This window comes from Ahaetulla prasina, chromosome 7, assembly GCF_028640845.1.
Source record: "Ahaetulla prasina isolate Xishuangbanna chromosome 7, ASM2864084v1, whole genome shotgun sequence".
Lineage (NCBI taxonomy): Eukaryota > Metazoa > Chordata > Lepidosauria > Squamata > Colubridae > Ahaetulla > Ahaetulla prasina.
The window spans coordinates 13915812-13940003 of record NC_080545.1 but is presented as its reverse complement, the minus strand read 5'-3'; the positions used below and the strand labels follow the sequence as shown (position 1 = coordinate 13940003).

Genomic DNA, 24192 nt, shown 5'->3' with positions numbered 1-24192 from the left:
ATTTCTTCCCTGGCTAAAACATACAATGAACGGTTGCAGGAACTGGGCATGGCTAGTCTAGTGAAGAGAAGGACCAGGGGAGACATGATAGCAGTCTTCCAATATTTGAGGGGCTGCCACAGAGAGGAAGGGGGTCAAGCAATAACAGGCTTTATTATCATTTTAACAGGCGTTATTATTTAAGAAGGGGATGGCAGAGAACGAGGTGGCTGGATGGAGTCCCTGAAGCAGTCGGCGTGAGCTTAAATGGACTGCAGAGGATGGTAGAGGACAGGAAGGCCTGGAGGAACGTTGTCCATGGGGTCGCCATGGGTCGGACATGAGTTCGCAGCTAACAACAACAACAAAATTATTTAAGAAGAGATTGGATAACAATTTGTCTGAAATGGTATAGGTTTCCTGCCTAAGGAGGGGGTTGGACTAGAAGACCTCTGAGGTCCCCTCCAACTCTGTTTCTATTCTGTTCTGTCCTGTTCTACTCCTACTCCTATTCTATTCTATTCTATTCTGTTCTGTTCTGTTCTGTTCTCATTGAACTACATTTACATTAGCTACATTAGGAAGTTGCCTTCCCTGGAATGTCTATATTTATAGTTTCCTCCCAACCATGCTGGGGTACAATGGATTTAATGGGGGCGCTTATCAAGCAGCATCTCTTTATGGGCAGAGTTCAAAGGACGCAGGGCAGGGCAGGTTTCGGGGGTGGCTTGGGTGTGGATGGCTTGAAGATGTTTGCATTTGCAAGTGATCACGTCAGCCAGCCATGCTGTGTGGTGACACAAAGTCTGCCCAATGACCACGACTCCATGCTCGGAGTCACTTAAGGAAAGGAATTTAAAAGAGGAACTGTCCGTGTGGCTCATTTCTGGTGAAATCATTGCCAGGAATACTCTGGGTATGTGGATCTCTTGAGAAGGGGACTATGTTGTTAGGAAAGGCGTGAAAAGACAACCAAAAATAAAGCAACTGAGGATTTGGGCCAGTTTTATTTATTTATTTATTTTATTTTGTCACAACAGTATACACAAACATAATATATAAGCAAAAGTATGCAACAACTATATTAATTTGATATAATGAAAGGGAACAATAGGACAGGAACGGTAGGCACTTTTGTGCTCTTATGCACGCCCCTTATAGTCCTCTTAGGAATGGGGTGAGGTCAATAGTGGACAGTTTTTGGTTGAAGTTTTTGGGATGTTGAGAAGAGACCACAGAGTCAGGTAGTGCGTTCCAAGCATTAACAACTCTGTTACAGAAGTCATATTTTCTGCAATCAAGGTTGAAGCGGTTGACATTAAGTTTGAATCTATTGTTTGCTCTTGTATTATTGCGATTGAAGCTAAAGTAGTCTTTAACAGGAAGGACATTGCAATAGATGATTCTGTGTGTTAAACACAGGTCCTGTTGGGGTCGGCGGAGTTCTAAGTTTTCTAATCCCAGGATTTCAAGTCTGGTGGTATAAGGTATTTTGTATTTTGTGGTATAAGGTATTTAGCTTGGTCTAGTGGTTAAGGCACCAGGTTAGAAACTAGGAGACAATGAGTTCTAGTTCCGCCTTAGCCAAATAAGCAGGCTGGGTGACCTTGGGTGACCAGTCTCTCTTTCTCAGTCCAACTCCCAAGATTATTGTTGTGGGGGAAACGGAAAGAAGGAGCATTAGCTATATTCACTGCCTTGAGTTGTGTATAAAATAATAATAAAGGCAGGATATAAATAAAATAAAAACGAAGGAGGAAGACATAAAAGCATGCATGGCATCATTAGGGCATCAGATCATCCTTTGAAAGAATCAGGATCAACACAGGTAAATACTTTTACACACAGCCTCAGGTTCAACTCTAGGATTTGCTCCCAGCAATTGTGGTTGTGGCAGCCAGTTGGGTGGTAGTGTGGGTGATTTGGAGAAGGAACAGCTGTGAGGAACAAACACAGTTGCTTCCAACTCGTGAGATACTAACTTAAACAACTGCAGTGATTCACTTAACAATTGTGGCAAGAAATGTCATAAAATGGGGCAAATCTCAGTTAACCAATGTCTCACTTAACAGCATAAATTTTGGGCTCAATTGTGGCCGTTGGTCATGCACTAGCTGTAATAAATCAGCCAGCCTGCCTCCTGTTATTTTTTACTCCCCAGTGCATAGAAGAAGAGAGATGCAGCAGGAGCGATGTATATGGAATGGAATAGAATAGAATAGAATAGAATTTTTTATTGGCCAAGTGTGATTGGACACACAAGGAATTTGTCTTGGTGCATATGCTGTCAGTGTACATAAAAAGAAAAGATACACTCATCAAGAATCATAAGATAAAACACTTAATGATAGTCATAGGGTACAAATAAGCAATCAGGAAACAATCAATATCAATATAAATCGTAAGGATACAAGCAACAAAATTACAGTCATACAGTCGTAAGTGGAAAGAGATGGGTGATAGGAACGATGAGAAGATTAATAGTAGTGCAGATTTAGTAAATAGTTTGACAGTGTTGAGGGAATTATTTTTTTAGCGGAGTGATGGCGTTCGTGTCTAGTTGTTCTGGTGTGCAGTGCTTTATAGCATTGTTTTGAGGGTAGGAGTTGAAACCATTTATGTCCAGGATGCGAGGGGTCTGTAAATATTTTCACAGTTCTCTTTTTGACTCGTGCAGTATACAGGTCCTCAATGGAAGGCAGGTTGGTAGCAATTATTTTTTCTGCAGTTCTAATGATCCTCTGAAGTCTGTGTCTGTCTTGTTGGGTTGCAGAACCAAACCAGATAGTTATGGAGGTGCAGAAGACAGACTCAATCATTCCTCTGAAGAACTGCAGCTCTTTGGGCAGTTTGAGCTTTCTGAGCTGGCGCAGAAAGAACATTCTTTGCTGTGCTTTTTTGATGACGTTTTTGATATCGGCTGTCCATTTTTTATTTTGCGATATGGTAGAACCTAGAAATTTTAAGGTCTCTACTGTTGATACTGTGTTGTCTAGTATTGTAAGAGGTGGAAGTATGGAAGGGTTTCTCCTCAAGTCTAAAGAAGGAATATAAAAGAGAAAAATAAATGTGGCGCAGTGGTTAGAGTGCAGTACTGCAGGTTACTTCTGCTGGCTGACTGCCTGCAATTCAGCAGTTCGAATTTCACCTGGCTCAAGGTTGACTCAGCCTTCCATCCTTCCCAGGTGGGTAAAATGAGGACCCAGATGGTTGGGGAGCAATAGGCTGACTCTGTAAAACCGCTTAGAGAGGGCTGTAAAAGCACTGAGAAGCGGCATATAAGTCCAAGTGCTATTGGTTTGGACATAAAGGTGGGAGGAGCCACCCCGTTTCCAAAAAACCGCACGGCACTTTCAACCCCGCATCGGTGCAACGTAAGAGGGGTCTCCACCCTTGGCAACTTTAAGACTTGTGGACTTCAACTCCCAGAATTCCCTCAGCCAGCTTTGTTTTGAGGGATTCTGGGAGTTGAAGTCCACAAGTCTTAAAGTTGCCAAGGGTGGAGACCCCTGCAACATAACATCTCCCAGGGCTTGCACGGAGCGCGCACATGCGCACTGTACAGAGACGCCGCATCCTCTCCGGATTCCGCCCCGGGTTTTCCCCAGAGCAACCCGCTTCCCCCTCCCTCTCTCCGAACTTATAGTGGGGCGGGGCCGGACGCGCCTGCGTGCGTGCATGCGTGCTGCGTGTTGCCGCCTGCGCGTTGCGTGCCACGGGGGAGGGAGGGGAGGGGAGGGGGAGGGGGCGCGCTCGCGCGCGCCCGCGGCTTACTTGCCGCTGCAGCTGCTGCTGCCGGCGGCGACCTCACTTCCGGAGCTGTCGCGCGCGGACCAGACGGGCGGGAGCGCGCGAGCGAAAGGGGCCGCGTCGCTGTCGGGTCGCGGCTAGACGGAGTCTCCGCTGGGACAAGGGTACGTGTGAACGCGCGGGTCGGCCGAGGGAGGGAGGGAGGAGAGGCGGCGGGGCGAGGTGTGGGGGAGCTGACGGCGCTCCCCGTCCCACCTCCAGCGGTGCTCCGGTTTCTCGCCGTGCGGGTGACAGGCTGCACCTGTTGCCCTGCTGCCTGGCACGGCGGGCGCGAGTAGATAGCCTCGGGAACCCGAAAAGGAAGAGGGAAAGAAGAAGAGGAAAAGAAAGAAGAGGAGGGAGGGGGAGGGAGGGAGGGGAAAAAAATGAAAGGAAAGTAGCAAGAGAAGGAGAAAGGAGAAGGGGAAGAGGAAAAGAAGAGGGAAAAAAGAAGAGGAAGGGGGCGGAAGGAAAAAATGAAAGGAAAGTAAGAAGAAGGAGAAAGAAGAAGAGGAAGGGGAAGGGAAAAGGAAAAGAAAAAGAGGAAGGGGGAAAGGGAAAAATGAAAGGTAAAAAGAGAAGAGAAAGAAGAAGGGAAAGAGGAAAAGGAAAAGAAAAAGAGGAAGGGAGAAAGGGAAAAATGAAAGGAAAGTAAGAAGAGAAGAAGAAAGAAGAAGGGAAAGAGGAAAAGAAAAGGCAAAGAAAAAGAGGAAGGAGAAAGGGAAAATGAAAGGAAAAGAAGAGAGAAAGAAGAAGGGAAAGAGGAAAAGGAAAAGAAAAGAAAAAGAGGAAGGGAGAAAGGGAAAAATGAAAGGAAAGTAAGAAGAGAAGGAGAAAGAAGAAGGGAAAGAGAAAAAAGAAGACAAGGAAAAGAAGGAGAAAAGGAAGACTTTCACTTCTGGGGAATTCCCAACAGAAGGACTAAAGGCATTGGGAAGATTTAACCTTGGGAGGGGAGAGGATGCCCCGCAGGTCAAGCCAGACCTGTTCCTGCTCTTGAAAACCGGAACATGGAAAAAGACATTGGAAGAAGTTTCCTAAGACAGGCAGATTTGGTGCCAAGTGGTGGGGATCCAGTGACCCAGCCGGGGAGGGTTTGGATGTGCTCATGGGAACCTCTGACTATGACTTTGACTCTGATTTGGGCTCCACCAGGCAGGACCTGCTAGATTCTGTAACTCTCACCAGGATTTTTGGGGGGAGGGGGAATTGTAAGGAAGAGAACTGATAGGTGAATAAAACCTGTAATTTGAAAAAGAAGGGACCACCAGACTCCTGCCGATTCCGATTGATATAGCAGGTGAGGGAGAAACTAAAATCTTTGTGCCTCGTTCCATTTTGTTCATAAGAGCAAAAGTGCCTACCGTTCCTGTCCTATTGTTTCCTTTCATTATATCAAATTCATATAGTTATTGCATACTTTTGCTCATATATATGCTTATATGATGTGTTGTTGTTTTATGTTGATGCTTGTGTATACTGTTGTGACAAAATAAAATTAAAAAAAAAAAAGCTGAAATGAACATTAAATTCAGTGGTGGGATTCAAGTAATTTAACAACCGGTTCTCTGCCCTAATGATTTCTTCCAACAACCAGTTTGCCAAACTGCTCAGAAAGTTAACAACCGGTTCTCCCGAAGTGGTGCGAACTGGCTGAATCCCACCACTGATTAAATCCATATTATCATCAGTGAGTTCTGTTGTTTCCCCACCCCCCACCCCCTTTCCCGCCCTTCACTTTTCTTCCTTTGTGGGCTAAATACAGAGGGATGGGTTTTGTTTTTGTTTTTTTTTTAATTTTAAATTTATTCCCCCACTGCTTGCAGCTCATCCTACGTTTGTGGCACAGCCTCGGGAAGCGGAATAAAGAAAGATTTAAATGCATTCTGTCCAAGGATGTGTGTTTATCGCATCCTAATGTACGGTTACTGACATCAAAAATGCTCAGGGCCGTTCACAGATTTTAGGAGAACTGCGGGACCTCTTGGGTTGAACTGGGAACCGCTGTGTTGTCAGAGAGAAGGTGGGGGGGAAGAGATCTGTTCTGCTAGACCTTTGTGAATCCAAAGTTTGCTTAGAGATTATGTTTATGGATTAAGCGCCTATTTGCCAGAGGCTTGGACTTTGCACGCGGCGGCATCTTTGTATTTCCCAGCCAAAGTCCAACTAAAGAAATTGCCTTTAAATTAGTTGGTAAAGGAGGTTGGAGGAACGGTATTCTCTGTCTCTCTCTCTGTGTGGAGGAACAGCAAGTTCTTAGAGGAGCGTCTGTGAGATTTCTGCCATCCTGGCCAACAACATAAGACTAATAACTTCCTTGCCTGCATATGTGAGTCACGTGCACAATTGAAGGAGGTGGATTTTTTTCCCCTATGGCTAGCGGAGTAAAGGTGTCCTCTTCGAGGTAGTTACGGCTACCAACCCCAACTCGCTGAGCTTTTCTGCTATCAGCCTGGGGGTGTGACTGTTACTTTTTATAAGAATTTTTTTCTTTCTTTCTGCAAGTCGCTTTTACTCTCTCAACCCTGGTCACCTGCTCAGACATTCCTGGGACGGTCTAAAAGTCCTTGGAAGGACAGGAGGGTGCATTATAGAGACCGGTAAGTGTTTTGAAAACGGCATAACTTTGTGACGCAAACAGTGGTAGTTTCTTGTAACTCTCCAGCGCCTTGACCATTACTTTATTCAGCGGTGTTAGAGATGGTTGGCTTGGAGCTCTCTTGCTGTCACAAATGGCTTTGTCAGCAACTATCCGCTGAGCCAAGACACAGTCAACCGATTGATGAAATTTAGTTTTACCCTTAGTTTGTTTGCATGTCATGAGTTATATACATTTCTGGGCTGTGCCAAATGCAACAACGAAAGGATGAATGGCAGGTACAAGGTTGCCTTTTGGAGTTCATTCAGTGTGTACCCCCAATTAAATGTGCATAAAGTCATTTTTTGTAGATAGCAGCAACAGTTGGGTGTGTGTGTGTCAGAATTTAGGGGTGGTTTTTTTTTTTAAAAGGATCCTAGTTTGCTTTCACTTTAAAACATTGATCATTTGTTTCCCTTGTAGCCTTATATGGTTTTTCAGAATTCTACTTTGGAAAGGTGATGGGTGTGGATGCAAAGCGGTAATTATATTGCACCTTAGGTTTCATAATATCTGGTTGAATAACATCTGTCTTATTACCTGCTTGGGACCATAAATAGATTGCTTCTTTGTTTTGTTGTTATTTTCCCTGTCAGTCCTTGCCACCAAAGCATTTCATTAGTGCCAAAATGATGGCGTCTCTTGATGTAATTTCCAGATTACAAACATTTGCTATAAACCTTAATTTTATCGATTGGTTCTTTTACTATTTAAATGAGTTATTTTAAAAACAATGGAGTAAGAAGCGGCCAAAAACCATTAGCTGGCATTTCAGATTTTGTTTTTTGTACCTAAAATCACCTTCTTTTAGTGCAGTCTAGCTTCTATTTACTAATTTAGAACCTTGTATTTTTAGCAGCTTTGCTTCTCTTGCCTTTTATGACGAAGCGTCTCTTTCTTCTATCTTTTGGGGTGGTTGCTTGAGGAGTGGATTTAATCAGACAATTGTTTACTTATTGCTCTTGTGTACTGAGCATTTTACGAAGTATTGTGATATACGGAAATGAAATGCTTCTTTAAGAGTTCACACTGCAGCATTTATTGTTTGGCTAGCCCAGCAGACATCTGGGTTATATGATTTTTAAAAAAATTACTTTTGGCCTTTTAAATTTTTTTATCCCATCTTTATTACTTTATAAGTAACTTGAGGCAGCCAACATATAGAATATTCCTTTCTCCTCCTAGTTTTCCCCACAACAGCAGCCCTGAGCAGTAGGTTGGGTTGAGAGAGAATGACCAGTCATCCAACAGGCTTTCAGTGGGGACAGGATTAGAACTCACAGTCTTAGCTTTCTAGACCACCACTTTCACCACTATGGATATTCCTTGATTTATGACTTCAATGGAGTCCGGAATTTCCGTTGTATGTCATGACGGTTGTAGGTTGAGGCACTCACGTGACCAATCCAAATTCATTACTTTTTTGGGGCAGCCATTAAACAAACACCTCTGTTGTTAAGTGAAGCCATGGTCCACAATGGGCATTTTTTGCTGGAAACCAGCAGTAAATACAAGTTTCTGCCACCCACCCCCAAAAAGCTGTAAATCACAGCCATTTGGAAGCAGCTGTAAATACAAGATAATTGCTGGCTGCCCAAAATGTGATTTAGTGAGTGGGCAGCTTTTAGTACTTTAAATCCAGGTTGTAAATACTGTTTGGTGGTCCATCATAACTTCAAACGGTTGCTAAGCAGCCAATTATAAGTCAAAGACTACCTGTACACCAAGCCGATTTCATAGGATACTAATACTATTTCTATATATAAGGCTATTATGGAGAAGTAAAAGAGCAATAGAGTAGGAGCTGCGATATTTCCCTTGTAGGTTAATTGTTATTTTTCTCCTGAATTTCTGAAGGACAGTACAGACAGTCCTCAAATTACAACAGCTTGCTTACTGACTGTTCGAAGTTACAACGTCACTGAAAAAAGTGACTTGTGGCCATTTTTCACACGTATGACCGATGTAGCATCCCCGTGTTGGTGTGATTTGCATTTGGATGCTTAACAACTGGCTCACATTTATGACGGTTGCAGTATCCCGGGGTCGTTTGATCCCCTTTTACGACGACTTTCTGACAAGCAAAGTCAATGGGGAAGCCAGATTCATTTAACAAACTGTGTTACTAATTTAAGAACTGCAGAGATTCACTTAACAACTGTGGCGAGAAAGGTCGTAAAACGGGGAAAAATTCACTTAACAAATGTCTCATTTAGCAACATAAATTTTGGGCTCCGTTTTGGTCATAAGTCGAGGGCTACCTGTATAAGGGGTGTTGGGAACTTTTTAATTTATTTTTTGTAAGTCGAGGCATTCTGTCATATCACTTAGGACTCACCTCTTGTAATGACTATAAAGATATGCCTTTGTTAATATTTATATTATTGCTTGCTTGATTTATAATATTGCTTGCGTATAATGTAGAACTAGGAAATAAAAAGCAGATCAAAAGGGATTTGATCACGAACTGGATGCAAAGGAACTAAAGCATTACATAGTTAAGTAGATACTCAAGATTATAATTAAGTATAGCTAAGAGCTCCTACGAAAAGGATAATTTATTTACATACAGTATAAAGATGTAGGATCTCTTTGCATGAATTCATCTTTGGAAATGCAGACTGGTTCACCGGTTGTGCTAAGTATATGTTGACTGAGTCAGCTGTGGCTGGATTCACACTTTTATTCTAACTAGGCTACAGTGATGGTTTACAATTCGGTATTTTAAGTCCGAACCAAACAAATTGCTGTATCAGTCAGTATGCATAGGAACCTGGTAGTAGTTACTTTAGTTTTTGATCTGCAGCAGGGGTCTCCAACCTTGGTCCCTTTAAGACTTGTGGACTTCAACTCCCAGAGTCCCTCAGCCAGCAAAGCTGACTGAGGAACTCTGGGAGTTGAAGTCCACAAGTCTTAAATAAGGTTGGAGACCCCTGATCTCTAGACTAGGTTTCTGCATAGAGCTAAGCTATGATACAGTTTGCCTGCTGCACGAATCCAGCTTGCAAACCCTTGTTTATGGCGTGGCAGGTTGCTCAAATTCATCAGGTTTGGACTAGTTTATTTACTTGTTCAACCTCTCTGGCCACCCACTCGCCCAAGTTACGCCTCATGGAAAGCATCACCTAAGAAGGCAATCCAGTAGCCAGGCCTTTTGCATAAATAAGACGTGCATGAGGATGCCACCTTAAAAATCAGTCTAACATCTAGCAACACCTAACATCTTGTTTTCATTCTGCAGCCACTCCCATTCTCACTCCCGGGATAATTACTCCGGTCTTCCCGCCTTCAGTTGGCTGCGAATGGGTGTTTTGGTTTGGGTTGGCAGCAACAGTAACTGTAATTGTAGCAGCAAGATGACAGGTCCAAATTGGAGCTTCCTTCATGATGGTTCATGTCAGAAGAAGTCTCATTGGTTCAGTTTCTGTGAGGCGAATTGTGTTACGGTGTAGTACGTGTTGCTACTGGTACTGAGGGAGCAAGAAATCGGAGACCTGGGCACATTGGAAAGCTCTTTTATTTATCCAGTCATGGTGGCCTACAAATACAAGGAGTTCTTGACTTAAAAGATTATAGCAGAGCCCCAAATTTCTGTTCCTAAGTGAAACATTTCTTAAGGGAATGTTATGACCTTTCTTGCCATCGTTGTTAAGTGAATCACTGCCATTGTTAAGTTAGTGACACGGTCGTTAAGTGAATCTGGCTTTCCCCATTGACTTTGCTGGTAAGAAGGTTGATCAAAAAGGGATCACATGACCTCCCCCCCCCCCCGGACACAGCAGCGGTCATAAATATGAATCTGTTGCCAGGCCACTGAATTTTGATCGCATGACCTGGGGGATGCTGCGAGGGTCATAAGTGTGGGGAAAAAACGGTCGCAAGTCACTTTTTTAAAATACCGTTGTAACTTTGAATGGACATTAAATGAACTGTTGTAAGTCGAGGAGTACTTGTAATGGGTTTTTTTTTTCTTACTATGGAAGTAAAGCTAACCTGCATGTCAAGGAACCTATGGAACGAATAACAAATTTTGTTCAGAAATTTCCAGTGCCCCTCCCTTTAAAGGGAACTCAAAAGAAGGGAACCATTGTGGGGTCCCCAACCAGGGGTAGGCTTCAAAAATATTAGCAAGAGGTTCTCTGCCCAGTTGCTGGGTGGGTGTGGCCATGGTGGGTGTGGCCTAGTCGGGCTTCTGCACCACGGTGACGGGAAGGGTGTTTTTGCCCTCCCTAGGCTCTGGAGGCTTTTCTCGAGCCTCCAGGAGGGCGAAAACAGCCTCCCCAGGCTCCGGAAGTCCTCTGGAGGCCGGAAACAGCTCTTTTCCGCCCTTCCCGAACTTCCAGTAGGCCTATTTTTCACCCTTCCAGAGCCTCTGCACACACTCTGCACTTAACCTGCATCCAAAATGGGGTGCATGGGGACTCCGGGGAGGGCAGGGTAGGCGGGATGGGTTGGTGGGGCCAGCCAGAAATGGGATTCTGAACTGCACAGAATCTTAGCTAAAGGTTCTCCCGAACCCCCCGGCAACCCACCCCTGTCCCCAACCCCTCGGGCAGAGGCCCGTTTGAAACCGGGCCGCACAAGTCGTGGGTGAGTGTGTGCACGTAGCTTCACTTGCACGACTAGCGGGTGAATGTGGGTGTGCACGTAGCCCCACTTGCACGAGCGATGGGCGTGCGTGCTTGCTTGGTTGCAAAAGTCTATTTGTGTGAGCGGCAGGCACCCACCACATATGCAAGTGGAGCTGTGCGCAGAAGTGGACATGCCTGCTGCTCACACAGAGCCATCTCCTCTCCCACCCTGCCCCCCGTGGCCGGACCGCTGATGTAGAATCTCCCCATTCCAAGGCATCCCCCCCCCCACCCTGATTGCTACCTCACTGGGAGACTTCCAAGGAACAGGAAGAGAAATTTGGTTGGATAATATTCAGGCTTTATTTCATTAAGTTTTAAATCTATTTAAAAGCGTGATTGGTATTTACAGCAGTGATGACTTGGTTAAAACTATGGCACATCCATGTATCTTCATTTGAAAGTCACCCAAAGCTTTGAACTCTCTCTGATTTGACACAAAAAAGACGCACCATTTATGCAGAAGCTTTGGACAAATGAGCAGCCGTGAATTTGCTCTTGATCTTTGCCGTCTAATTGAATACAAAGACAAGCAATCTATCTACTAATGAGTAAATTTTATTTGGGTTGCTAGGTTGTTGTTTTTTTTCTCTTGGAATAGTCCAATTCCAGTTGTATTTGTGCAACTTGACAGCATTTGAACCCTGTTATTTTTATTCTTTTTAAGGTGGAAATAAGCAACAGACCCAGAATTCATGGTGAATCGGTCAGCAAGAAGCAAATGCGCCAACATAATGGCAGAGAAACACAAAGTGGACACTTTTTCTTCTTCTAGTTTTCCAAAAACCTGTCAGAAATGGTAGGTACAATTTGTAATTAACATGTTCTGGGAATTTCCCAGTCTTGAATGTCCAAAATAAGGATAATCATAAAGTACTGCTTTGTTTGTGTTAGGCACCTTAATGCTTTATTTGGAGGCTGGGACCCATGAGCTGATGATAATGATTCCCCCTCCCCCCGCCCTTCCCTAGATTAACCTAACAAGAATTAAAGATGTGCACACATCAGCAACACACTTTCATTATGGGATATTGCAGTTCGATCCTTAAATTTCGTTTCAGAAATTGCTGGTTATCTATATACTTTGAAAGCTGAATATTACATGTTCTTTGAAGGGTATCGTTTGCTTTGGTTTTGAACCAAAGACACATTTGCTGAAGTTTGCCTCTCAACATTTGCAGAGAGATCTTTTCCCAATTATCATTTATATTTTTAGAACGAGAAGGACAATCTGGGTCAGTAGGCATTGCCTTTTCATGATGGAAATGTTAATTACAAGAGTAAAGAAGGAACGTGTGTGAAGTTCCCTTCCTGAGCCAAAACTTTGTGATTCACGAAAGGAACATTTCTGAGCATTGTAGAACACTGTCTGGGAAACACAGACCTGTTTCTAGTTCAGACAATTCATCTCTGGACGTTGCCTGGTCTGGAGGAAGCTCAGCATGGCTTGAGGAGGAAAAAAGAACTTTCTGGAGTTTTCCAGAACCTTCCTAAATCTGTGAGTTTTTTCACATCCCTGCTTATAGAGAAGTATTATTCCTCTGATTAACGTTTTCACGGTCCTCAGTGATAACTGCATTCCCCGGCTGTACATAGCTGGCTGTGAATCAAGTCATTTGTGTAGTGCTCTTGGTTTAAAATATCCTGTGATCTACTTTTAAAGGTGTTGAATAGGGTGGTCTTGGCATCGTAAATTGGGATATGGCGTGACCTTCTGGTTCTCCCCTAACTCTGAATTAGACTACTTGAGGGAAGGAACAACACGGCAGGGACTGCAAATGTTTGGCTCAAATCATAAATGACCAGTGACTGGCTATTCTCGGCCTCATCTAAGGCTGTCCACAGAATTCAGCCATCGCCCCAGTGGTCTTTTTGGGGTGAGAGACTGGGCCCATGTGTTGCTATAAACCATGGGAATCCTGTTCGTTCCATCTTAGCAAGTTGTGGTTTCAAATCATGGCTTACGGCTTAACATTTTGTGCAAAGATAAACAATTATTCAGGGAACTTTGTTGTTAGTTGCGAAGTCGTGTCCGACTCATCATGACCCCATGCCTTCCTGTCCTCTACCTATCCTCTGGAGTCCATTTAAGCTCACGCCGACTGCTTCAGTGACTCCATCCGTCCACCTCGTTCTCTGTCGTCCCCTTCTTCTTTTGCCCTCAATCTTCCCCAGCATTAGGCTCTTCTCCAGTGAGTCCTTCCTTCTCATGGCCAAAGCGTTTGAGTTTCATCTCCAGGATCTGGCCTTCTAAGGAGCAGTCAGGGTTGATCTTCTCTAGGATTGACCGGTTTGTTCGCCTTGCAGTCCAAGGGACTCGCAGGAGTCTTCTACAGCACCAGAGTTCAAAGGCCTCAGGGAACTAAGGCTATTCAAATTACAACTGTATCAGAGAGTGCTGAGGACAGAATGTGTCCTATGGCTTGTCTTCTATAGCGTTGACAGTGGTGTTTGTCTGGACACGGGAACGATGGTCTTTTGTGGGGGCATGATGCTATTGCTTTCTGAGTGGGCCTTTCTAGTGGGTGTATGCAGGGAGGAGCTGCGGCATCTGTGATTACTCCAGCGTCTGATGCATTTTGGAAATTCTCCAGAACTCACAGTCCCTACTAGAGCAAAAGGTTTCCGCCATGGCTTGGTGGGGTGGGGTGAGGATTGCCCAGCTCTGGCTGGCGTGCCAGTTGTGTATCATTTTACACTAAGATGCTGCAATGATAATGACTCATCCTCAACAATGTTTATGGGTAGACCACTACTACTAAACATTGCAAATGTTGCCTGCCCTTGATGATTTGGAAGCTTCAGGTGGTACAAAATGTAGTGGTTTATCTGCAAACTGGTGTGTGTGTGTGTTAGTATATTCAGCATTGTGAGGCAGTTGTTGCATTAGTTATTATGACTTGTCTCTGGGTCTGAACCAAAGGGCTGGTTATCATCATTAATGCCTTACGTGGCTTTGCAGCCAGCTAACTGTGGGCCTGACCCACTCAATTTCGTTCTGTCCCATGCAATTACTGAAGGAAGGTATGTTGATCTCCCAGAAGAGGTAAGGGCGGTGGGAGCACACTTTCTCAGTAGCAGCTCCCACTCTTTAGAACACACCACCACACAAGATAAGGAATGTCCCAACCTCCTGGCCTTTATTAAGACTTTTAACAAGTCTATTGTTCCCCTGATCTTGTGGACTTCGATGATTCATCTGGGTCAGATGAATGAGATTATTTTTTTTTATTTTTTTTACTGGTCCTGTTGTAAACAGTCTCGGGGTCCTTTGTTGAAGTAGGCGGCCTAAGAAACTGACCAACTTCTCTTTGGCCATGTGTGTTTATGTTTTTAAATGAGAATGATTAAAATCACTGTCCTTTTGTCCATCGGAGGTGCTAAAGCCCACACATACCGTATTTTTCGGAGTATAAGACGCACCTTAGTTTTTGGGGAGGAAAATAAGAAAAAAGCTGATTGGCAGGTGGATTGGCCTCCCGGAATACCCTCAGTCAGCTGTTCCCAGAGGTGAATTTTAGCAACAGGTTCCTTGGTTGTGAGCTGTGTGCCTTGCTTTTTTTTTTTTTGCTTTTTTTTCTGCCTGTGAAAGCCTCCGAACAGCTTCAGAAAAAAAGCCTCTGAAACTCCGTTTGGGGCTTTTTTTTCTAAGCTCCATTTGGGGCTTTTTTTCTGAAGCTCTGTTTGGGGCTTTTTTCAGCCTCTGAAACCTCCATTTGAGAAGCTGAGCAGGGCTACATTCGGAGTATAAGACGCACACAGATTTTCACCCTCTTTTTGGGGGGAAAAAGGTACGTCTTATACTCTGAAAAATATGGTATGTTGTGTTTTCTGGGGCAGAAACAGCACAATATTATAGTAATAGTTCAGAGTCTGCCTTGAGTAATGACTGCTAAAATGTTGATTATGGGCTGTAAATATTGGACTGGTTGATTTCACCACGATACATAAATCCACATTTTTATTGTATATTGCTCTAATGTTTTTATGGTAGAGAGATGTTAGCCTTTATAAACAAGTATGAAGATATCCTCATATGCGTCTTGAGTAGGTGATTTCTTGCTTCAGCTTGTAGCAAACTTAATGCATGCAGATGGGTTGAAAGAAATAGAGAAAGCCAGTGAAAGGGACACAGTCCCATTTTTCTCTTCAACCAAGAGGAATTTGTTCTCATTTCGGTTTTTCCAGAAACAGACATCAGTTCTACTCTGGCTTTTCATCTTGTAAATAATTGTGGTCTGTTTGTATTTTGTAATGAATCACACAGGAGCCTGCAGCTGTGGGCAGATACAGGAGGCCCTGGGAGAAGGTTAGCTGTAGATGGAGGGGCTGCCTTGACATTCTCTTAAAGGAGAGGGAAGAGCAGCTGAGAGACCCAGGAGACCCCCAGATGGGAATAGTCACTGGTCCTCAACGATCCTTGTGCCTACAAGACATTGGTTGGGCAGGGTACCAAAGCAAGGGAACTGGAAGAAATGGACAGCCATATGTCCAGAATAGCAGTAGCAATAGTACTTAGACTGCTTACAGCCCTCTCTAAGCGGTTCACAGAGTCAGCATCTTTCCCTCAACAATCTGGGTCCTCATTTTATCCACCTCAGAAGGATGGAAGGCTGAGTCAACCTCGAACTGGTGAGACTTGAATTGCTGGCAATCAGCAGTCAGCAGAAGTAGCCTACAGTATTGGACTCTAACCACTGCTCCACCACAGCTCTTGGTAGCGGGTCTCCTGCTTCAACAGGGCGTTGGACTGGAAAACCCTTCCAACTCTGTTACTCGATAATAATCGAAGAAGGAACGCCAGCGCGCATTGTGGGGCCCACTTGGATATTATTTGTGCAATCGTCGTGGTTGTGTTGCAGAACTAGTTTCCCTCATCATCTTCCAAGGACGGTTTCCCAATTTCCTCATCTGGCCAACATCTTGGCAGTTCGTAGTCTCACATCCAAGGTTTAATTAGGGCCAACCCACATTAGCCTCCGAAATCAGCCCAGTTGGCCGGCTGCTGCCTCTTGTTGACATGCCAATTAGGGCATTACACCCTCAGACATATACTCTACAACAGAGGTCTGCAACCTTGGCAACTTTAAGGCTTGTGGACTTCAACTCCCAGAATTCCCAGAACTCTGGGAGTTGAAGTCCATAAGTCTTAAAGTTGCCAAGGTTGCAGACCCCTGTTCTACAAGACTAATACCTCCCCCCCATCCCACCCCTCCAACAGGCCAGCCGGTGAGAAATGCAGCAAAGGAGAGAATCCGATACGGGTATAAGACGTATCTTATCGCTGAAGTTGCTGCTGTTTTAAAGAGAAAGGTGGTTGTGGGGAAACCGACAGCAGTCGCTGTACTTGACCTTAATATGTCTGTATTTCATTGCACTTGAGACTCTTTCACGCAGTTTGCTAGGAAGCGAGTTGTGTATATATTTCCCATTTCTCATTTTAACTTTCCTGAATGAGAATCGTGCCTGGTAAACATCCCACCTGAATGGAAGGGAGGGTGGGCTTTGGTGGTGGTAAAAATATAGAGGTCAGGCGCCGATTAAAAGTACAACTTTCATAAGCGGAGATAAAGAGTTTGAATTAGCCTGGACATGGACAACGCCTGGGAATTGTGGAAGCTGAAGTCCCTACAGGGCACCAGGTTCAGTGATGGCATTCAGCCGGTTCAGACAGGTTCAAGTGAACCGGTAGTGGCGACCTGTGTTACCCAGGTTGGAGACCTCTGTCCTTGAGAAGAGGCTTGTCTATCTAGAAAAAGAATTGAAACAATTCTGAGAAAGAAAAACAGGCTTTTAAGATCAGTTATGCCAACGTATTTCCAGAAATCAAACGTAGCATGGAAGTGATAAGGCTCATCCGTTTCATCCCAGATGCCATCTTGGAATCTCTGTTGTTAGTTGGTGTTTTGGTCCAATGGTCAAAAGTCCTAAATGAAAAGTGAATATTTAACTACTTGTCCAAGGGCAGCCCGGCCATCCCCCTTATTGGAACCTAAGATTAGATGGCTGGAAAACAACTGTCCAGGGTGTCACGGGTCTTCCTGGCTTGCAGTTTGAATAGAGTTTAGTAAAAATATCCGATGTGCCTTTTCAGTAAATGGTGAGGAAAGCTTGTTACCTCTTCTTGGATATAGGCTGGTTATATATAATGTACTTTCTTTGATTTGGGATTATTGCATTGTGAGAAACCAATAACTGGGCTTTCAAACCTACATTTCTGGTTTAGTGTGATATTACAGCTTTATCAGCAAACCATGGCTAATCTTGTATAGCACATGTGCCTTCTGACATGTCTGTGTGGATAATGCTTTGTTTTTTGGCAGAGAAAAGTATATGCGTTCCTAAAACATTCATTTGTGTTAGGAATAAACTGTCACTGTAACCTTACTTGATGTTTAAGACAGTGTTCTGGCTTATTTTCCAGCATTGCCTCTATATCCATGTTTTGGAGTTGGTGGGAGGATAGGAAATAATAACAATAGCATTTAGACTTATATACCACTTCACAGTGCTGCTCAGCCGTCTCTAAGCAGTTTACAGAGTCAGCCTCCTGCCCCCAATAATCTGGGTCCTCATTTTTATCGACCTCGGAAGGACGGAAGGCTGAGTCAACCTTGAGCCTGGTGAGATTCGAACTGCCAAATTGCAAGCAGCCGGCAGGCAGCAGTAGCAGCCTGCAGTACTGCACTCTAACCACTGCGCCACCACGGCTCTTAGCCATAATGACTCAAGTGCTGGGTTAAAAGTGTGCTAAATGGTGACTATTATTCATAGGCTACACTAAAAGGAGTAGCCCTCTCACAATTCATTTATGCCAGGCTTGATTGTGGAGGGGAAGCACTAACTTTGGCTCCTTTTCATCAAATTTGAGGGCTTTAAGGGATTAAGCTCACAGTAAGTAATTTGAAGAAACACTGAATTAAAATGATTTGTTGAAGCATACCTCATTTGTTAACGGCATGTTCTACTAAAACACTTCCTCAATTCTACTTGAGTCGCAAGCTAGAATTAAACATCACTCGCCTTTCTCCTTCTGCCAGCAGCAGTATTCACGGTATCTATATCTGCATTTCGGGGGGGGGGAGGAAACTAGTTTTAAGCTTTGGAAAATGATAAGCTGCATGAGGAAGGAAAGGAAGGAGAGAGGGAGGGAGGAAAGAGGAAGGAAAAGAAGGAAGGAAGGAGGGAGGAAGGAAAGGAAGGTAGGAAACCTATCAATCGATCCAAATAGCTCTATCTATTTGAAGACTTTAAAAATGCTACATCAGATTTATTGATTTATTCTCTTCTTCCTCTTCCCATCTTCCCCATCACCAGCAACCATATGAGGTGGGTTGGACTGAGAGAGGCCCGAAGTCATCCAGCCAGCATTCAGCGAAGGCAGGACTTGAACTTTCAGCCTTCTGGTTTCTAGGCCAGCAGCTTAACCGTGGCTACACCAAAACTGGCTTTCTTAAAACGCTTCACAGCTAATTAACCTCTTTGCCTCTTTCCTTTCCTGGAGCTGTGGCCCTTATAAGCGATGTACAATTTTTTTTTTATTTACATTTATATCCCGCCCTTCTCCGAAGACTCAGGGCGGTTTACATTGTGTAAGGCAATAGTTTCATCCTATTTGTATATTTATATACAAAGTCAACTTATTGCCCCCTCAACAATCTGGGTCCTCATTTTACCTACCTTATAAAGGATGGAAGGCTGAGTCAACCTTGGGCCTGGTGGGACTCGAGCCTGCAGTAATTGCAAGCAGCTGTGTTTAATAACAGGCTATCTTACAGCCTGAGCCACCCACGGCCCAATTGTTCTCTTAGTCCTGGCAAAACTTCTGCTCGACTTCTAACTTGTGTTTTCTCATCCGCATTTATTCCCCAATTCCCGAGTGAACCCGAGAATCATTTCTGGGAAAATTAAAACGAGGCTTTCCACGGCTGCAGAAAGACTGGTCCCAATCATTTTGCAGCGTCCTTTCCCCCTTTTGACAGATGGACAGCTTTTCCCCACAGATATTTCGATAAAATTATAGCAACTCCAAACGATTAATTGTTGCTCCCTTCTCCCCAAAATGCCGGTCCTATTTGTCTTGTCAGAATACAATACATTTTTTTTTTAAAAAAAATGTAAATATTTGTCTCCCCTCCCAGATGGGTCAGGAACAGTTTTATACTCTGGTTTCATTCGGTACTGGAACCGAGGAGACTTGGAGCAGTAACAACTGTATTGTTCTGATGATTGTCGTGAAATCTCACTGGACTCCTCTTAACTCAGTAAATGAAAATTACTTTCATGGGCATTTCTACTGAGTTGAGTTCCTTTGCTAATGAATGAGGCTTAATTGGTTTGGGAGGGGTCTCCTGCGTGAACAGGGGGTTAACATAACATAATAACAGAGTTGGAAGGGACCTTGGAGGTCTTCTAGTCCAACCACCTGCCCAGGCAGGAAACTCTCCACCATTTCAGACAAATGGCTTCAAGGTCCCTTCCAACTCTGTTACTGAGTATCCGTGAGAGCCAGTTTGATGTAGCGGTGAAGGCAACAGGCCAGAAACCAGGCGGCTGTGAATTCTAGTCCTGCCTTAGCCGTGAAAGCCAGCTGGGTAACTTTGGGCCAGTCTCAGTCCAACCCATCGCACAGGGTGGGGGGGTTGTTGTGAGGGGAAAAAGGAGGAAGGAGGGGTAGGTTCGCTGCCTTGAGTTATAAAAATAAATAACTAATAATAAGATAGTATTAATGAATATTAATGAATAAATAATAAAGTGGGATTAAAAATAACAGTAGTTGGTAGAAGTTCTTTCCCAAGAGTTCAGCTGCATTGATTAACAGGAATCTTTGGCATACGCAGAAACTTGGAGGTGGGGGGAAGAGCTTTGAAGCAACAGGAGGATAATAATAAGGCTCTCTGGATAATGAATGTTCAGAAAGGACATCGCATGTGTAGCATTGGCAATGCATGGGCTGTTCTGACAAAGTCACATTTCTCAAATAACGACGCCATTGGGGATAGCAAGTATTGCAATCTCTACTGCAGTCATGGCTAACCTTTTTGTCGTCGTGTGTTGAAAGCGCGTGTGTGCGCCCTCACCCATAATGCAATGCGTGTGTGACCTCCTCCTCCTCCCCCCGTGCCGTGTTTTGGGCCTAGTAGGCCTCCCTGCAGCTTTCTGGGAGCAAAAACGGGCCACAGGGGGCCCATGCCACACACACACACACCGCCCCCCGGGCATGTGTGCATGACACCCCCCACCCACCCAGGGGTGAAATCCAAATTTTTTCCCTACCGGTTCTGTGGGCGTGGCTTAGTGGGCATGGCAGGGGAAGGATATTGCAAAATCTCCATTCCCACCCCACTCCAGGAGAAGGATACTGCAAAATCTCCATTCCCTCCCTTCCTGGGAGAAGGATATTGCAAAATCTCCATTCCCACCCCACTCCAGGAGAAGGATACTGCAAAATCTCCATTCCCTCCCTTCCTGGGGGAAGGATATTGCAAAATCTGCATTCCCACCTCACTCCAGGAGAAGGATACTGCAAAATCTCTATTCCCTCCCTTCCTGGGAGAAGGATACTGCAAAATCTCCATTCCCACCCTACCCTGGGGCCAGTCAGAGATAGTATTTGCCGGTTCTCTGAACTACTCAAAATTTCTGCTACCGGTTCTCCAGAACCTGCTGGGTTTCACCCCTCCCCCCCACACGTGTGTGTGCATCTCCCGCATGCCCCCTTCCTATGCATGCGTGGCAGAAACCCAAAAATCATCTGGCCGGCGGGAGGTGCACACTCATGCATGGAGGAGCTGTGCTGCGGTGGCGCCTTGCATGCCCGCAGAAAGGGCTCTGCCTTCCACCTGTAGCATGCATGCTATAGGTTCGCCATCACGGCTCTACCGCAATTGCATACATGCGTATAGCAGGACATAAAAGTCAAAAACTACTTTATGCTTAGCTCAGCTCCCAGTGACTTCATGGTCTTGGAGCCCATCTAGTTTTCTCAGCAACATTGCAGAAAGAAAGTATTTGCCCTTTTTTTTTTTTTCTAACATGGTTCTGAGTTGTTGTTTTTTGATCTGCCAATCTAGCTCTTAACTTCAGGGATGCCTCCCACTCAACCAAGAACTAATTTTGACTTTGCTTAATTTCCCCCCCCCCCTCCTCCCAAGGTCAGCTAAGGTGGTGCCGTCTGGCGTGACTTAGAAGAACATAACTGCCCTGTGCGTTTTAAAGTTAGGTTTGTTAATTAATCTGGAATTGTTCTGTCTACTTCAGTTATCCTGCCAGGATTTCAAGTATTGTTTGCTGGTTTTTGAAATGGGAGAAATAAATGGCTGTTAAATTTTCTGGCCGGCATGAAGGCTGCATGTCACAGGATCTCAGTCTGACATACCTGACTTTCCAAAACTAGAATAGCAGTTCCATGTACTCGTGGGTCATACTCTGGCCTCTTCAAATATACAAGACAGGCCGACAGGGAGGGGATTAGCTAAATCCTGGCAGGTTCTCCCTTCGCTTCCTTCTCACACCGATTGCCCTTTGCTGTGGGCAGGCTTTGTGTTTGAAGGTCTGCCTGTCATCAGTTGCTTTATAACCATCACTCATGATCATCTTATGATCCAACTGAAAAGGGGCAAAACTGAGCCCCTCCTCATCTATTATTAACTGGTGCAAAAGGCTCAGTTTGGCAAGGGTAGATATTTTTATAGTAATTGCTTTGCTTACGCGCTTACTTGCTTCCCTTCACCGTCTTCTTTTTTACAGGTGGTCCTTGACTTAAATCACAATTGAGATTGGGATTTTGGTCGCTAATCAGTGCGGTTGCTAAGCAAGCTATCATGTGACCGGATCCAATTTTCACAATCTTTTTTTTTTCTATGGCAGTATTTGTTAAGCGAATCACATTGGTTAAGTGAACCCATCTTTCCCTATTGATTTTGCTTGTCGGAAACTGGCTGAGGAAGCTGGAAACTGTGATCAAGCAACCGACTGCAGGACATTGTAACGGGTCATATAGGAGAACCTGTTGTCAAGCACCCAAATTGCAATCACTTGACCACACGGCTCCTGCGACAGGTTGTAATTTTAAGAACAGGTTGTAAGCAACACTTTTCAGTGCCATTGTAACTTCAAATGTGAATGTTTGTAAGTCAAAGACTACTGTACTTTCTCTTTTATAAACTACTTGTGGACGATACTTGGGTCACAATTAAAACATAGGAATTGGAAGCCTTCACCGAACACATCAAGTCGGTGGACAGATACATTAAGTTCACTTGGGAAGATGTTAAGGGAAATGTTAAGTTAAAATGTTAAGGGAAGAGAACTCAAGACCTTGGCGCTCAGTCTCAACAATTGAGTAAAATGATTAAGGTAAATGATTAAGCTTGCCATTAGAAGTTGTGGGTGCTTCATCACCGGAAATTTTTAAGAAGAGACTGGACAGTTGCTTTTCTGAAATGGTACAGGGCAGGGGTCTGCAACCTTAAACACTCAAAGAGCCATTTGGACCTGTTTCCCACAGAAAAGAAAACACCGGGAGCCACAAAACCTGGGTGGGTGTGGCCAACTCAGCATCACTCACTTCTACCAGTCACATGACACCCTCCCCCAGCCACGCCTACCCAGCCGGTCATTAGGGCGGAGAATTGGTTGTTAAAAAACACAAAACCCTTTTGATCTCAATCTCTCTCTCGCTCTCTCCCTCTCCCCCTCCCTCTCCCTCTCCCTCTCCTTCTCCCTCCCTCCCCGCTGTCTCCCTCCCTCCCCCATCTCTCTGTATCGCTGCTTCTCCATCCCCCGCTGTCCCCCTTACCTTCTCAGGCCAGGCGAGGAGTAACTGGGAGGGGAGGGTGAGGGGTGGAGCCAGCCAGTGGTGGGATCACCCAACAGGGAGCCACAGCAGAGGGCCCAAAGAGCCGCATGCAGCTCCAGAGCCGCAGGTTGCTGACATCCAGTATAGGGTGTCCTGCTTGAGCAGGGGGTTAGACTAGAAGACCTTCAAGGTCCCTTCCAGCTTTATTCTGATTGATTGATTGATTACCTGGACAGAGGGTTGGATTCCAAAATTAATCGTTTTTTTCTCGTTTTTTTCCCCCCCTTTCCCCTTCCCTTTTCAAATTAGATTTTTCCAGTTTAAGTTATCAAGAAAAGGGGAATGTTAACTAATCTTCAGCTAGTGGTGATTGAGTCTAGCCAGCTATCTCTAGATCTTGAGTCAACATTTTGTAAGTCAGAAGAAGAGGAAAAAAATCCCCCCCTTTCTGAGTTAAAAGTTATTGGTGGTTGAAGGTGGGAGTGTTTCCAGCAGATTCTTTACAAGGTGGGCATTGGAACATTTCTTCCTTAACGTTGTGTGCCAGCCTTTCATAGACCGATACATGAAGGACTCTCTTTGCCTATCTCTAGAACAGCTGGAAATCTTTGTAGGCAACACTTTTGTCAAAGAACATTCACTGTTTCTTCTGTTTTTGAACGTTACTGGGTTCCTCTCTGCAGAGGGCAATTTCTTCGTCTCCTAGCTTAGTTTACAGTACAGTACTTCTGGGATGTTTGTGCTGCTATGCGATAAGTTTTCTTAACCTTATTTTATATTATCTTAAAGAAAATTCAATACCCCATGATCTTGTCCTACTTTAGCTTGAAGGATACAGTCAGTGAAATTTATTTGGACACAACTAGTCCTCTGTAAAAGCAAATCTTCAGTCATTTGCTCCCTTGGAACCCAGACCTCTTGAGCTTGCTGGGACCGGGTTCAAGACAGATGCTTACCAAAGTTGGATCTGGCTGCCTTTTGCCTCCTGTGTGGGAAAAGATGCCCAATGAGACTATCCAAGCTTCAAAATTATTTGGGTTTCACCTGTAATAGAGGTGATTTTGCAAAATGTCAGTCTAAAGAAAGCCTTCTTATCACAGGTGGTATTCAACTGATTTGAACCGGTTCACCTGAACCGGTAGTAGAAATCGCGGGTGGGCCTGGCCCCCGCACGGCCTCTATGCCATCCTATTTAGGTAATTTTTGAGGTGGGGGCATGCGTGGTAGGGTGCACAAGCGAGCAAAGGGTATGTGCGGAAGGCCGTGCGCATGTGTGGACGGGGTGCGTGCGTGGGTAGTGCGAATGTGCGCGCGCTCACATTTGCGATCCAATAGGGAAGGTAACAGCGTTCCGT

General features: G+C 44.6%; 1 protein-coding gene across 3 annotated transcripts in view; it reads left to right on the top strand.

Moving 5' to 3' along the window:
* The first annotated feature begins 3739 nt into the window (after positions 1 to 3739).
* Positions 3740 to 24192, top strand: part of PPARA (peroxisome proliferator activated receptor alpha) — a 54140-nt gene continuing 33687 nt past the window's right edge. The window contains exons 1-2 of one of the 3 annotated variants that reach the window (XM_058190664.1): positions 3740 to 3893; positions 11705 to 11836. The gene's annotated coding sequence lies outside the window, so the exon portion shown is untranslated. Of the gene's footprint in view, positions 3894 to 4550; positions 5069 to 5990; positions 6369 to 11704; positions 11837 to 24192 lie in introns of those variants that run through there. The other 2 variants (XM_058190667.1, XM_058190665.1) reach the window with 2 other exon arrangements.